We start from the raw sequence: 12,317 nt of genomic DNA on the forward strand, positions 1-12,317 counted from the left end.
TCACCTAAAGAGAGACCCCAATATTTTGACACAAATGCATTTTCATCGTCAGAATGTCATACGTAAACAGTTTTTAAATGTTTCACTTGAATGCATGTCATTATTTGTTGAAAATTTGCTATCTTAAGTGCCAACTGGGATTTATTTGGAAGCAAAATTTTCCAACGAGTACGTCAGTCAAGAGTTTCCTCACTCATCGTATGAATTCTGGCCTGACCTGCGCCGCCTTCCAGGTAACCCTCCATGATTAAGGTAAAAAGAGCACGTGCGCTCAAAGTAAATTACATGATTAATCTGCATCCGTACATGATTAATCATGTGATTAATCACATGCAATAACTCGTTATTTTTGACAGCCCTACTTATTATACAGTACTTTACTATACTTTATTTTAGGAATGTAACGGTAAACGGTATAACGATAAACCGAGGAAAATTTGAGACGGTTAGTAACATCAATTAACTTTTCAATTACCGAAAAACCGTCATTTATCAATGAATTTTAGGCAACACTGCTTACTTCCTGGGAACGGAGTCACAGCAGCACCGACGCATGCACACTAGCGTCGTTAGGCTTGAAACATGGCGTAAAGCAACTATACAGTCTTTGCTTCGTAGAGTAAACAGAGCCGAGCGCTTCAGTTAACTTCATTTTCTCTCGCTTAATAAAAGCCTCTTTTTAGCTTTTATTGCCAATCTTACTGTATGCTAACAACGGGCCCAATTCCAACACGTGTTTCTTCCGTGCACACACATCTCCGTCTTTCACTCCTAGACACACAACTACACTTCCTCATTCTCCACCGACACGGTGTGTTCACGGACCATGGTAAAAATGGATCTCATAATACTCAAACATACACAGTAACACCAGCAGGTAGTTACAGTAGGAATGGATATTAAAAGTGTATTATTTGCGCACTACTGACTAGGGATGGCAAACATTTGGCCGCCAAAAAAATACTGTGGGGAGGCGTGGCCGGCAGGCCGACAGCGAGGCGGGGCACGCCGGGGCCGACTCCGAGATGGCGGCGAGGAGGCGTGGCCGGGATCGACGCCGTAATAAACGCCAGGTGCGTGGATCGCCCGGCTGGGCACAATTGAGTAATCCCCTCCCAGTGTGTAAAAGGGCGGCAGCCGAGAACGACGAGGCAGAAGAAGTTGGAGAGACGCGAGCACTGCATGAAGAGCGGAAGCGACCAAGAGCGAGACGAAGACGAGGGCGGCTGAAAAGCAACCGGAGGAGCGAGCGGTTTGAGGGAAGAGGAGCTGAAAAGCAACCCGACCTGCACAGAAGGTTTATTGAAAAATAAACAAAGTGATAAAGCTGCCGCAGTCATGTCCCTCTTTGGTGGTCCATGGAACCTGGACGACAGTGAGAGACTGTCACAAATACATACTTTTTTGATCACAGGAACCTGAATGTTGTGATGATGTAAGCATGTTTGCGGTGTGGACGTACTTTATTATATCCGACATGTACACAATTTCACAATTTAAAATGACAGTAGCTGTTTTCATTACCCCTAGAAATGCGCAAAACCTAAATATCGCAATAACAAACTGGTAATATTTAGAAAAACCTCTCAAATATCGCTAAAACATTTTTGTGCTCTCATGAGTTTTTTTTTTTTTTTAGACGTTTCAATACTGAAATGCTTTGCAAAAGCATGACGGAAACACTTTTTTCGCATTTAGAGGTCACAAAAACACTGAACCGGCCGATGCAGGACAACGAGGGCAGACGGGTCGTCTTGTCTCGCTTCTGATCGGTAGGGGAGCGGCACCGGGCCGTCTCGCCGGTGCCTTCCCGGCAATAGAGGCCGCCTCGCAGGCTCGGAGGGATCCACATGCCCGAACATGTGTGGAAGGGGCCGAAAGGCAACTCCTTTGAGCGATCACCCGCTGCCTTCATCTTCTATTGACATCACGGCAACAGCAGTGGCAGCAATATCTTCGTCAACTGGAGTCTCGCGGGGTGAGATTTTACGAGAATTACGGCTCATGATGCAAAACACCTACATGTACTTTGCAGAAATTTAAGAAATATAGATTTTATTTTGCAAAAAAACTGCATTTGAAACGCAGTGGCGGCTTTTAAGGAGAGAAAGGCTCCCAGCCTTCAGGCTCGCTGCAAGCTCGCTTTTTGATGAAACGACAGAAGAGTCTCTAACCTAAGGTTGTCCGGTATACTAACGAATCACATTCGGTACTATACCGCCTCTGAAAAGTACCAATTCCCCCCCACCTTTTTTTTTATTTTTTTTTTTTACGGGCATTGTCGTCACATCATGACATTGCTGGTTTTACGAGCAGAGGCGCATGTTCGGCAGCGCACAATCACAGAGTACTTACAAGCAGACACAGTGTGTAGACAGAAAAGGGAGAATGGACGCATTTTGGCTTAAAAAGTAAAGATAAAGGTGAAGTTATAACACTAAAACGCCCTCAGGAAGAGGTGCTTTAAGACATGGCTAGCTAGCTAGCAGCTAACATCCATTCGCAGTCGGCAGTGTTATAGCTACTTCTAAATCACTAATCATTGTCTCCATGGCGACAAATAAAGTAAGTTTCTCACAAGTATCATCCCTGCAGGACGAGGAATAGCTAAACATGCTTCACTACACACTGTAGGAGGATACAATAGCACACCGGCGTCACCGCTAACAAAAGATAGCGGTCATGAATGTAGTAAACAAATGCCATAGGTCAGGGGTCGGCAACCCAAAATGTTGAAAGAGCCATATTGGACCAAAAATACAAAAAAAAATCTGTCTGGAGCCGCAAAAAATTAAAAGCCATATTACATACAGATAGTGTCATGAGATATAAATTGAATTAAGAGGACTTAAAGGAAACTAAATGACCTCAATATAGCTACAAATGAGGCATTATGATGCAATATGTACATATAGCTAGCCTAAATAGCATGTTAGCATCGATTAGCTTGCAGTCATGCAGTGACCAAATATGTCTGATTAGCACTCCAACAAGTCAATAACATCAACAAAACTCACCTTTCATGCACAACCTTAAAAGTTTGGTGGACAAAATGAGACAGAAAAAGAAGTGGCATAAAACACGTCCAAGAAAGTTATACATGTAAACAAACTACGGTGAGTTCAAGGACCGCCAAAATTAGTAGGACAAAACGGCGCTCGCCAAATACTCGAATCAGTGAAGCATGTTTAATATAAACAGTGTGCTTTATAACAATTAGGGAGGTTTGTGTCATGTTTGTCCCCCTACAGAAACCATATTAAAACAAAAAATAGATTGGTTTCCCCTCATCTTTTTCCATTTTTCATACATTTCTGAAAAAGCTCCAGAGAGCCACTAGGGCGGCGCTAAAGAGCCGCATGCGGCTCTAGAGCCGCGGGTTGCCGACCCCTGCGGATCTAAAGTACTGCGATGAGGTGGCAATATGTCCAGGGTGTACAGCGCCTTCCGCCCGAATGCAGCTGAGATAGGCTCCAGCACCCCCAAAAGGGTCAAGCGGTAGAAAATGGATGGATCTAAAGTAAAAAGTACCAATGATTGTCAACCCTAGGTGTGGTGAAATTATTCTTTGCATTTGACCCATTACTCTTGATCACCCCCTGGGAGGTGAGAGGAGCAGTGGGCAGCAGCGGTGGCCGCGCCCGGGAATAATTTTTGGGGATTTAACCCCCAATTCTAACCCTACACCTGACATCCACTGTAATGATACCAAGTACAAGAGCGTATCTAGTCGGTACTACTATGGTTACATCGACATTTTTTAGCACTACAAAATCTTTTTTTCCTTTTTTGGAAAATTCATATTATGTTTATAAACTCGGGAAATAGGTCCCTGGACACATTAGAACTTTGAATATGACCAATGTATGGTCCTGTAACAACTTGGTATCGGATCGATACCCAAATTTGTGGTATCATCCAAAACTAATGTAAAGCATCCAAACAAGAGAAGAATAAGTGATTATTACATTTTAACAGAAGTGTAGATAGAACATGTTGAAACAGAAAATAAGCAGATATTAACAGTAAATGAACAAGTGGATTAATAATAATTTTTACAGGCTGTCCTTTATAATGTTGACAAAATAACAGAATGATAAATGACACAATATGTTACTGCATACATCAGCAGACTAATTAGGAGTCTTTGTTTGTTTAATTACTACTAAAAGACAAGTTGTCTCGTATGTTCACTATGTTATTTAAGGACAAAATTGCAATAAGAAACATGCCGTAAGTTTTTTGTTTAAATAAAGCCAATAAATTAAATTTTTTTGTGGTTCCCTTCATTTCGAAAAGTATCGGAATACATTTTGGTACCGGTACCAAAATATTGGTATCGGGGCAACCCTTTTCTAAACGCTAGTTCAGTCTACAATAACGCCAGAAATATATCTTAGATTTGTTTTTCATTTTAATGAAGAAAGCGTGACTCCAAAAATTCTCAACAAAGTACATTGTACATCTAATTTTCAGTGAATGTATAGGATAGGTAAATATAGGCCTTGGCTTTAGCCTGTTCCTTTTTCAGTCATTTATTTTTTTTGTGTGTGCGTGTGTGTTTGTGTATGATTGTAAATATGTATAATCTGTGCTGTTAAAATTGATCACACAAAATGGTTGATTATATGACCGAAATAAACTCATTTAATTCATTCATTGTACAATGAGCGGCAATAATTGAAAAATAGAGCAAAGCGATATTATGTAAAATATGAAGTACCGTATTTTTCGGACTATAAGTCGCAGTTTTTTTCATAGTTTGGCCGGGGGTGCGACTTATACTCAGGAGCGACTTATGTGTGAAATTATTAACACATTACCGTAAAATATCAAATAATATTATTTAGCTCATTCACGTAAAAGACTAGACCAGGGGTCGGCAACCCGCGGCTCCGGAGCCGCATGCGGCTCTTTGATCACTCTGATGCGGCTCAGCTGCATACTTGCCGACCCCCCCTAATTTTCCCGGGAGACTTCCGGATTTCATTGCCTCTCGCAGGATTAATATTCTCCGATTTTCACCCTTACAATAATAATAAGGGCGTGCCATGATGGTACAGCATTTAGCGCCCTCTACAATCTGTATAAACAGCGTGCCAGCCCAGCCTCTTGTTGGATGCATATTCTGCTTGGCACATGCAAGTGACAGCAAGGCATACTTGGTCAACAGCCACACAGGTTACACTGACGGTGGCCATATAAAACAATAATGCGTCACACTTTGAACCAAAACCAAACAGGAATGAATGACAAACACATTTCGGGAGAATATCTGCACCTTAACACAACATAAACACAACAGAACAAATACCCAGAATCCCATGCAGCCCTGACTCTTCCGGGCTACATTATACACCCCTGCTACCATCAAACCCCCGCCCCCGTCGAAAGAGCGTGCAACAGAGTACCGCGGCCAAAAAGAAAAGGAGGCGATGGGTCCATTGTGACTACGGCAGAGAGTTCAGAAGGTGACGAGCCTTGTTGACTCACCTGTCCAAAAGGCCTCGAAAGGACATTTATTTTTAGTAGTTACCTTTTGGAAGAAGAAAAAAAGTTTTGGCCTCCTTTCTGAAAGCCTGCTGGGACTTTTTTTTTCTTTAAAGAGGAATCTGGAAAAGAAGGATGAGTGAGTGATGCCAACAGGAGGTCAAGATTTTTTTTCAACCGTCACGGCAAAGCTACCGTGGCTACACTCCGGTCTATATGCACGCCTTAAATGAGAGGCTACTCTAAATAAACCCCATCGAAAATATACAGTGGTGCACATGTCTACTGTAATTGCAGCCTAAACATTCTGGACAGAGTCCTGGTCCTTCCTTTGATGAGGCCAGCAAGCAGTCGGTTCATTTGTTACTTTAAACTTTTGTCCTCTATCGAAGCACCAGTATAGTATTGAGGAGTTTTTATTCCCATGCGGGCCAAAACCACAGGCCAGTAGCCAGTGCCGAGCTAATTACCGTGGGCATCAATAAAAATAACCCCAAACCGGAATAGTTGGCTTCCAGTGCATGCCTTTATTAGATTGAATTTGAAGAAATGATAAGAGTAAACACGATGGCGCCCCAGGGGTTCCAAGTGTTGCGTTCATCATTAGTAAGAGCTGTTTGTGTTTCTTCCCTTTTAGCTCGTTAAGATTTACGATCCTTTAATCTGGTGAGTCATCCTCTTGCTTTTATTAAATCAGGAATTCACTCATTTAGGAAATACCTGAGTAATGACCTACAAAAAGCAGCGTGCCAAGTGAAGTGGGTAGCGATCCATCTCCAGCCGCAATAATGATCCCGATTCGGCGCCGCAATGCGGGAAAAAAAAAAGGCCTTGAGAGCGAGCCAGGTATCTGTAGTGTATCTCCTCGTGTTCCTGACCCCGACGTGGACCATTAAACAGCACCGCAGACCGTCCACTTGCCAGCTGGCAGACTCGGCCACGCTTGTCCTGAAGTGGAACCCTATTAATGTCGCTCACAGTCAACACTGCCCACGTTGGTCCCTCGCTGCCAGGTATGGAGGGCCCACCCCCCCTTGTTTGAAGCGAAAGACCATGCGCCGCTTCACTGGAGCCTGAAGTCTTCTCGCCTTTGTTCTCGGATCATTAAAACAGATGAAGGATTCATCGCAAACCGGCTCATCCCGGTGTTTTCTCAAGACCCCCATCATCTCTTACGTATTGGGATTGAGTCACAGTTCAAGCGAAGGAGGAGGAACGTTTCCAATCCCTAAAACAGCCAAAAGTTGTAATACCTCATCAACAGCGCCGCAAGGAGCGGAGGAATGTCCGTGTTGTTTCCCTTTCTTGTACCTCTCCATTGTTGAAAGGTGATGTAACATGGCGCTTGTATTAATATAATAACAGGGTTGCCCCTTAATGTAATTGAATGTGGCGCGCCGCCACAGCATTTTTTTTTACCGCCACACCTTGAAATAAGGTTGTCTGGTTTTGTTGGTACTTGAAAACAAATTAAAGTAATGTAATATGTTGTAGCCCCCAGAAGATATCAAACAAATTCCGACGCTATTTTTAACTTTTATTACCAATCTTATAACAGGTTTTACTTCCCATGAAAACACTTTTGTCTCCTTGGGTCTTCGCTTTCCCGCCGGACACACAATAACACTTCCTCATTCTCCGCCAATCACCTTTCAGGCACGGACGGTGTGTTTGTAAACATGGGAAACACTTGACATCAAATCCAAACCACACGAACATAAAACATTAACATTACCTGGTCGTTAGAGTATGAATTTATATATATATATATATATATATATATGAATATATATATACATATATATATATATATATATATATATATATATATATATATATACTGTATATGTATATAGCCTATTCTTTGATCGCCGAAAACCGCGCGACTGAAACCGGATGTAAACAAAACGCACGCCACTGTCTGGAGCGTTGTCAGCATGTCTGTGATGTGGATGTATGTCCTGGGCATGACGTTAAAGTGCATCCGGCAGTGGAGGCTCCTCTATGGCAGGGGTGTCAAACTCAAATACAGAGTGGGCCAAAATTTTAAACTGAACAAAGCCGCGGGCCAAGGTTGAACAAATTAACGTTTTAATAGGGACCCAAACAAGTTTTGCATTGAATATTGAACAAGCAAGGCTTGTATAACTTTATAGTGACATGCAAAATCGAGTTTCAAATAGTAATAATAATAATTAAAAAATATCAATGGCATATCAAATACAATTTAAATAAAAATTGAATGCCTCTTTTCTATTTGCAGCCTTCTGAGGTAAATATCAACATTAACTTTTTCCACAGGCTAATAAATTTGAAGATAAAATAATGAATAAACCAACCATTCAGGACTTTAAACTGCTCAGTTTGCAACACACTGATCTAATCTGATGTGCCCTAGCCAGATACCTGCCATTTTTTCTTGGATGCTAGTTCATTAATGTCAAGGCTCAGAAGGGCGGGGTTGGGGGCGCGGGGTTTGGTGGTAGCGGGGGTGTATATTGCAGCCCGGAAGAGTTAGGGCTGCATGGGTTTCTGGGTATTTGTTTTGTTGCGTTTATGTTGTGTTACTGTGCGGATGTTCTCCCAAAATGTGTTTGTCATTCTTGTTTGGTGTGGATTCACAGTGTGGCGCATATTTCTAACAGTGTTAAAGTTATTTATACGGGCACCGTCAGTGTAACCTGTATCGCTGTTGGCCAAGTATGCATTGCATTCACGTGTGTGTGAGTGCTAAAACCTCACATATTATGTGACTGGGACAGCATTCACTGGTCTGGGTGAAAAACAGACGTGATGATTTTTGGGAGGGGCACTTAAATTTGAGAGTCTCCCAGGAGGATTGGCAAGTATGAGAATTAGCGGTGAATGCGGTGTTACCGCGGCACCGCCGCTGAATATAATCGGCGGGCCAGCTCTAGTGTTAATTTGATATCGCCTCAAGGGCCACGTGAAATTACACGGCGGGCCAAATTTGGCCCGCGGGCCAGAGTTTGACATCCATGCTCTATGGGGTCTTGTTACCCCAGGTGGCCCTTGGCAAAGGCCTAGTACCTGACTGCCCCCTAGCCAGGAATACGGTGAAGACCTCAACGGCGGAGCAGGCGGAAGACGGTAGATTTTAAGAACTACCACAACGGCTGCGATGGCGGAAGAAGGCTGCAGCAGAAAAGGGTCCCCAGTCGTCTTGGACTCCATGCCACTGGACCCTGACCTGATTCTGTCAAGGATCGTGTGGTGACTGTCTGTGCACCAGTTTCCCCACGTTAAAATAAGTCACGCACAGGCATCCTCCATAAAGGGATACACCCCGACCAGGAGGATCGTCATACTCGTTCGAGTGACCGCCGATGATGATGATGAGTGGACGTGATTTTTATATATATTGCAGATATACCCGTGTGGACAGCCATCTACAAAATGTGCAAATATTAAGAGTACAGGGGCGGTTTTTAAGAAGAGAAAGTCCAACTATAAAAATCTCAACAAAGTACCTTGTACAAAAAGCTGCAATCATTGAAAATATGGCAAAACCATTACAATGTATATATATGTTAATACTAATTAATGATAACAGATTTGTCCTTAATATATGTATAAATTTTTGAGCCTTTTTAAAGAAAATCATATCATCATAGAAAGTTATGCAAATTACTCTGTGACATCATTGTGAACACGCCCATAACCACGCCCTCACAGGTATCTTGGCAGTTTAGGGGAGAGCCTGAATAATGTAATGTCGATACGCCTTGAAAAGGGGCTTTCTTCGCGAGAGTTTCCTATGTATTTGGAAACTACACACCTGCCACAACACTAACTTCCAGGTGACTCCAGTCCACTGGCAGTGCAGTGGTTCACATAGCTGAAACAAGGTTCGACAAAACTGTGACCGAGAAAGAACCCATTTTATTCTGATGCATAGCTGAAAAAAGGTGCGGTTTGAGGCATTATTTACACGTTACGTTAGGCGTAAAAGCTTCAAGGTCCCACACTATACTATTTTTCACCAGTTTTAAATCAGTCTCAGAAATGTGTTGTCCAAAATATAGCCTCGATTTTTGGAATTTAGACAGTTTAAAGTGCCTTTATTAAGCTCGGCTGGCCACACGCCATTATGTGTGCCGGTAGCTTTAATGCTAATGAGCTGAGATGGTCTTTGCCTGTCTACGCCAACGTGCATGTCTCCAAAAAAGTGCTATTTTGCACTTTTTTTCACTGTAACTCTGCACTTGTCCAACGTGTCCTCTTGCCATGTATCAGATACGGTAACGTAGCATTAAGGAGTGGGACAGGAGGACACAAATGTTAGCAACACTAGCATAGCTATGTGAGCTACAATGCTAACAGTACACTCACATTTGAACAACGTCATGCGAGGTGAGCCTTATTTGCTGAATAAAAACCAAACCAACAGTTCTCAGTCGGAAAAGTGTGGAATGCACCCCTCGGGTCGGGGAGTGACGTTCTGCCTCAAGTGGAGGAGTTCAAGTATCTCGGAGTCTTGTTCACGAGTGAGGGAAGAATAGAACGCGAGATTGACAGACGGATTGGTGCGGGGTCTGCAGTGATGCAGTCACAGCACCGGTCTGTTGTGGTGCAAAAGGAGCTGAGCCAGAAGGCGAAGCTCTCGATTTGCAGGTCGGTCTACGTTCCTACCCTCACCTATGGTCATGAACTTTGGGTAATGACCGAAAGGACAAGGTCTTGAATAGAAGCGGCAGAAATGAGTTTCCTCCGCAGGATGTCTGGGATCACCCTCAGAGATAGGGTGATGAGCTCGGTCATCCAGGAGAGACTCAAGAGTAGAGCCGCTGCTCCTTCACGTCGAGAGGAGCCAGCTAAGATGGCTCGGGCATCTACTACGGCTGCCTCCTGGATGCTTCCCTGGGGAGGTGTTTCGGGCATGTCCAGCCGGGAGGAGACCTCGAGGAAGACCAAGGACACGTCGGAGGGACTATGTGGAACGTCTCGGTATTCCCCCCTGTAGAACTAGAGGAGGTGGCCGGGAACAGGGAAGTCTGGGCGTTTCTGCTTAGACTGCTGCCCTCGCGACCCGGACTCGGCTAAGCGGCGGAAAATGCATGGATGGATGGATCTGCACCACTTTTCAATTAGTTAATAGATCACACGCAAATCACATAAATCAGGCCTGAAATGATAAAAATGGCTGCTCCCATGTCTGTAGCAGATACAAACCCCTTTTCCATATGACTTGGGAAATTGTGTTAGATGTAAATATAAACAGAATACAATGATTTGCAAATCCTTTTCAACCCATATTCAATTGAATGCACTACAAAGACAACATATTTGATGTTGTTTTTTTGCAAATAATAATTAACTTCGAATTTCATGGCTGCAACACGTGCCAAAGTTGTTGGGAAAGGGCATGTTCACCACTGTGTTACATGGCCTTTCCTTTTGACAACACTTAGTAAACGTTTGGGAACTGAGGAGACACATTTTTTAAGCTTCTCAGGTGGAATTCTTTCCCATTCTTGCTTGATGTACAGCTTAAGTTGTTCAACAGTCCGGGGGTCTCCGTTGTGGTATTTTAGGCTTCATAATGCGCCACACATTTTCAATGGGAGACAGGTCTGGACTACAGGCAGGCTAGTCTAGTACCCACACTCTTTTACTATGAAGCCACGTTGATGTAACACGTGGCTTGGCATTGTCTTACTGAAATAAGCAGGGGCGTCCATGGTAACGTTGCTTGGATGGCAACATATGTTGCTCCAAAACCTGTATGTACATTTCAGCATTAATGGTGCCTTCACAGATGTGTACGTTACCCATGTCTTGGGCACTAATACACCCCCATACCATCACAGATGCTGGCTTTTCAACTTTGCGCCTATAACAATCCAGATGGTTATTTTCCTCTTTGGTCCAGAGGACACGACGTCCACAGTTTCCAAAAACAATTTGAAATGTGGACTCGTCCACAGAACACTTTTCCACTTTGTATCAGTCCATCTTAGCTGAGCTCAGGCCCAGCAAAGCCGACGGCGTTTCTGGGTGTTGTTGATAAACGGTTTTCGCCTTGCAAAGGAGAGTTTTAACTTGCACTTACAGATGTAGCGACCAACTGTAGTTACTGACAGTGGGTTTCTGAAGTGTTCCTGAGCCCATGTGGTGATATCCTTCACACACTGATGTCGCTTATTGATGCAGTACAGCCTGAGGGATCGAAGGTCACGGGCTTAGCTGCTTACGTGCAGTGATTTCTCCAGATTCTCTGAACCCTTTGATGATATTACGGACCGTAGATGGTGAAATCCCTAAATTCCTTGCAATTGCTGGTTGAGAAAGGTTTTTCTTAAACTGTTCAACAATTTGCTCACGCATTTGTTGACAAAGTGGTGACCCTCGCCCCATCCTTGTTTGTGAATGACTGAGCATTTCATGGAATCTACTTTTATACCCAATCATGGCACCCACCTGTTCCCAATTAGCCTGCACACCTGTGGGATGTTCCAAATAAGTGTTTGATGAGCATTCCTCAACTTTATCAGTATTTATTGCCACCTTTCCCAACTTTTTTGTCACGTGTTGCTGGCATCAAATTCTAAAGTTAATGATTATTTGCAAAAAATAAAAAATATTTATCAGTTTGAACATCAAATATGTTGTCTTTGTAGCATATTCAACTGAATATGGGTTGAAAATGATTTGCAAATCATTGTATTCCGTTTATATTTACATCTAACACAATTTCCCAACTCATACGGAAACGGGGTTTGTAGTTGGAAAAGCTCCAGGCTTCATTTAAGACGTGTAGTGAAGCCTGCTTTGGTTGGCGTACACATATCATGTCAAACGTCTCA

The 12,317-nt window shown here is 43.2% G+C and overlaps 1 protein-coding gene across 2 annotated transcripts in view; it reads right to left on the reverse strand.

Annotated features, from left to right (window-relative positions):
• The window catches only part of nuak1b (NUAK family, SNF1-like kinase, 1b), a 99,796-nt gene that overhangs the window by 65,418 nt on the left and 22,061 nt on the right, over positions 1–12,317 (reverse strand). The gene's annotated exons all lie outside the window — the stretch shown is intronic.

Source organism: Nerophis lumbriciformis, linkage group LG10, assembly GCF_033978685.3.
Source record: "Nerophis lumbriciformis linkage group LG10, RoL_Nlum_v2.1, whole genome shotgun sequence".
Classification (NCBI taxonomy): domain Eukaryota; kingdom Metazoa; phylum Chordata; class Actinopteri; order Syngnathiformes; family Syngnathidae; genus Nerophis; species Nerophis lumbriciformis.